Consider the following 4,942-nt stretch of genomic DNA (forward strand, 5'->3'; position numbering starts at 1 on the left):
TGCCTGCATAATATCGCGAAGTTAAATTTTTGTTGCATTTGTAAAGAGCTTGATGAAGACGCTTTTGTCTTGATAGTTTGTTCTCAATGAGTCATGCATATTAACTTAAAAATATAATATTTGTTGTTTATTGTGTTGTATGGATGTTTGCTTGGTTTACTTATCATTCTCTTTTTTTTAGTTATTGGATGTGAATTAAAATTGAATTTGATCCTTGAGTGAGATGTGAATTAAAATTGAATTTGATCCTTGAGTGAGATACAAACTTGTCCTGGGACCTTGTGTGTATAAAATAAACCGTCACATTTGGAAACTAAACTTGAGAATGGTTGTTTATTTTTATTAGACATACAATGAATAATACTTCAGGATGTTAGCCATAGAAGTGTGATTTCTTGTAAAGTTGCACAAACTTTAATCTTTTTCCTGAAAACCATTGCAGATACTATTGCATTAGAATTCAATCAATACACACTCAGTTCAAGATGGAGGCGAACATTGATAAATCTCAAGGATCATAGAGAAGAAGGGAATGAATCAAATGGATTCTATGGAGGAATCAAAAAACTCTATACCAAGGATGAGATCTCTACGTGGAAGAAGGTTTGGCTAGTTGAGGTTTTGGAGTGACGAGCAATTCTCCAAGGCTGTGTTTGGGAATGTTGATTTGGGCTTGGATTTGAAATTCTGGGTATTTCAAATCCAAATTTCATGTTTGGGCTCAATTTTGGGCCATGATTTTAAATCAAGTCATTTTATACAATGGATTTGAAAAGCCTAAAATGATGGTTTTTTTTCGCAGGTCAAGCGTGATATTGTGCTGAGAGTGCTTGTGCTTTGGTCTCACATTTTTCGGTTCTCATTGTCATTTGATATAGCTTGCTGCTTTGTCGAATGATTGTAGCTAATATGTGTAGGCATCGAAAATTACCTATAGGTCTCCACGAACAGCTCAAAGCTAAGAGAAGACGATAAACGTCACCATCTGGTTCACAGAAGCTTGATTGACGTCGACGAACGCTTGAAGTGAATCGGCAAACTATGTGAAGCAACGGAGTTTCAGAATAATAAAGATATGAACTGATCGGGAGCCCCGTGTCACTTACAAAAGATGAAATGCCCTTCGTGTCTCATTTATTCCACAGATGATCTAATCATTGGAGCTTATAGAACTCTTCGTCAGCTTTCCAACGCACTTCGAATCACTCAAATCCAAGTTCGGACGAAGAATTTACAGCGGAAGCGGACATATACACCATAACGGAGTGTCTCGGACCAACGAGACACCCTAAGGTGTCTCGGCCAAAGCCGAGACACCCTAGGGTATCTCGGCCCAAGCCGAGACACCCTAGGGTGTCTCGGCCAAGGCCGAGACACCCGCCCGAGCCTATAAATACAAGCCTCAGGCCCTCATTTTTTCAGATCTGGAATTTTGGAGATTAGGCGAAGCCCTACCGGATTGAAGACTGAAGGTGCACGGATTTCAGAGAGGAGGAGGAGAGATCCGATCGAGTTCTTCAACGCAAGAGAGAGAGATTCTTCAGATCTGCAGTTCCCCGGATTCGTTCCTTAAGATTATCCCGTTGTGGTAATCTTAAGAAGAGTGATTATCTCGCTTCGCCGAGATAGGAGCTACGGTTTCTCGATCCCTTCGCGGATAGACGAAGCTCTGCCCAATTTTTCAGCAATCAGATCTGATCGACGGTGGTCCACGGATAAACCCCGGCACAGGCAAAGATCCCACGCAAGCAGAAGACCGATAAACGATCTCTGCGTTTATTTGATAAAGTTGTAAACTTTTTATTTTCATTGTGTAAAAGTCTTATAAAAAGACTGATTTTTGTATTCGTTGTGACTAAAGTTGTAATAGATTCGATAGCAATGAAAACAGCAACTTTCACCGTAAACAAACTGGCGACCACAGTGGGAGCCAACAGCCTCGCTGCCGAAGCTGTCGTGTTGCAGCCGACGATCAAGATCCCCGTGGCTGAAGAGGTCGAGTACGAATTCGACCAATAGAAATTTGAAGAATAAATCTCCTTCGCCACCTCCAGATCTGCCTCTCCTTGCAGGTGCAGGAAGGCCTCCTCCTCCCAGAAGATCCGTCGGTCTCCAGATCTGAAGATCCAAGAAATCGATCTCCCCGTAGCCGATGCTACAGTCGTACCTTGCAACGGTCCATCGGCATCCAATGAGACCAGATCTGCAGATCTGAACTCCTTCATGATTAAGGAGTCGACTGTTAAAGGCGCGCCAACTCTATCAAAGAGAGCACGTCGAAGGAAACGCCAACGCCTCGCACGCCAATTCGCTAAGGCTTTGGATCAGATGGATGGACTCCATTACCAAGCAGATCTGGAGTTTAAAAAGCGCCAAGTTGCTAATCTGTTGCCACGACTAGCATCGGAATCCTCCTCTCAATCTCCAATTAACGAATGGGTTTGTGTTAAAAGAACCCGCTCTACTCTCGAGGAGTGAATCCAGAAGCGTCGCGCCTTGCGTGCGCATGCCCGGACCCTTGTGCGAAAAGCACAGGAAATGCAAAAGGAAGAGGCAGTTCCAAGGATTGCTTTGCTCTCAAGAATAGCATCCAGACCTTGGTTGAAGCCGGCGTTATAACGCTAGGGCAGGCCAATTGAAAACGGCAACACTCCGACAAGTATAAGAGTATAAACTGCTCCTTGAAACTCCGATAAGTATAAGAGTATAAACTGCTTCTTACGACTCCAAAGAGTATACGAGTATAAACTGCTTCTCAATCCTCCTACCGGTATAAGAGGTTAAACTGCTCCCTGTGCCAAAAGCCAAATCAGCGCCTAAGGCAAAAGCAGGTGACGTTGCTCTCCGGCCTTCGTCAACTCCAGACCCTACTCCCGCACTTCCGGTGAAGCTCTATGACAACGTGGATCTCCCCAAAGCTAGAGTCCCATTAAAGGATCGCATCGTTTCTCCACCCGAGGATCGAGGAAAAGCGCCTATTAAGGAAAGCTTGAGACCGTTGAAAGAGCTTCGAGCAAACATCAGGACTGGGGGTCGTACGCGACCTCCTAACAAATTAATTTCTACAACAGCCAACTATTTCCTACCATTGACGGGAAATTCCTGGAGGATATTACGCTAATATTCTTAAGGATAACCCGGTCGGACAACAAAATCAGACCCAGTTCCAAGAGAGAAGCTGGGGGTGGATAATCCAATGCATCGGGAAGTTCCCAGAAGAATACGAGCAAACATCAGGACTGGGGGTCGTACGCGACCTCCTAACAAATTAATTTCTACAACAGCCCGCTTGGAGGTGCATGAAGAAAACCAGGTGTAGGCATATAAAATTGCTTATGGGTCCCTTAATACAGCTCGGCACAAACCGACGAACCAACGAGGCAACGAGATCGACGAATCGCACGCGAGCAACGGAATACATCCATTCGCGTTCGGAATCAAGCCAAGTGTTGAAGAGTCAACGAGTCATCCAACCAAGGACAAACTCGGACGAATCACGATCGAATCAAGATGTCATTGGCATTTCTCAGACTCAACGTGCTAGGTCTTAAACGCCTAACATTAAAGTCCCCCTTTGAGTGGTAATATGGGTTGGTACTTTCTTTGCTACCCGTATTCCACTCTCTTCGGTTTCTGGTCAACCTATAAAAGTTAGGGCCAAAGCCAAAATCCCCTCTCGATTCCTCCAATGAACGAGAGGTCCACTTTCAAATCGAGTGACCAATCCTATAAAAGTTAGGGTCGTTCGAATCTTTCCGATTCTCGGAGTGGAGATCCCACTCCTAGTTTCACTTGTCCGGATTCTGGGGGTGGAGATCCCACCCCGAGTCTCCTTCCCAGCCGAAGATAGAATATAAAATTCTTCCTCTTCAGCACCGGGAGATAGAATATAAAATTCTCGAAGCTCTGCCGGATTCAAGACTCGAAACTTAAAAAAGATTGGAGCTTTGGGACTTCGGGGACTCACTCTTCCAGATCTGGTGCTCAGCGATCGTCAACGCCAAAAAAGGCAGGTTTTCGAGGGAACCGGATCTCAGATCTACGCAGACGTACTCCGGATCTAAGCTTGGTCTTAGATCCCGAGACTTGGATGATTGTTTCCTTGGTGAATCAATCCTCCCCGGCTATTATTTCCTTCGTGGAATAATACCCGTCGTACTGCTTAGATCTGACCGAATCTAGATCTCGCGGTGGTCCACGTCGCGGTGGTCCATGGATAAACCCCGGCGCAGGCAAAGAACCCACAAAAGCGAGCGACCGCAAAACAGGAGCTCGCGATTCGTTCGACAAACAAGGAAACAAAGTTGTAATTTTTCATTTCTTTTTATTTGATTTTCGTTGTAACCGGATCTTATAAAAAGACCGGATCTTCGTAATCGATAAACTATTACAAGAGTGTACAATGGAATCAATGATGAAGAAAACAACGAATTTCACCGCGAACAATCTGGCGACCACAGTGGGAGCCGACGATCTCGTTGACGAGATCGATGCGTCGCAGCCGCGGATTTCAATTCCGGTCGTGGAGGAGGTCGAGTACGAGTTCGACCAAACTAAGTTCGAGGAATACTTGTCCTCGTCTAGATCAACCTCCCCCCGCAAGTCCAAGAAGTCCAAGTTCTCCTCCAGGAGAAAAGTTCGTTGGTACGGGTGACTCTCTCAAAGAGAGCCCGCCAAAGGCAACGCCAACGCTTGGCCAAACAATTCGCCAAAGCAATGGAGTCCACCGACGGAATCCGCTACAACGCGGATCTGAAGAACGGGAGAGGCAAACAGCCTCAACGGCCGATGAATGGCGACTCCTCCAAGCCGCCAACGAACGAATGGGTCCGTTTCAAACGGAACCGATCGACGCTGGAGGAGCGCATTCGCAAGCGCCGCGCACTATCAGCGCAGGCACGGGCTCAAGCTGAAGAAGCCCGTAGAAAGCTGCAGAAAGAGG

Source organism: Asparagus officinalis, chromosome 9 (assembly GCF_001876935.1).
Source record: "Asparagus officinalis chromosome 9, Aspof.V1, whole genome shotgun sequence".
NCBI classification, from domain to species: domain Eukaryota; kingdom Viridiplantae; phylum Streptophyta; class Magnoliopsida; order Asparagales; family Asparagaceae; genus Asparagus; species Asparagus officinalis.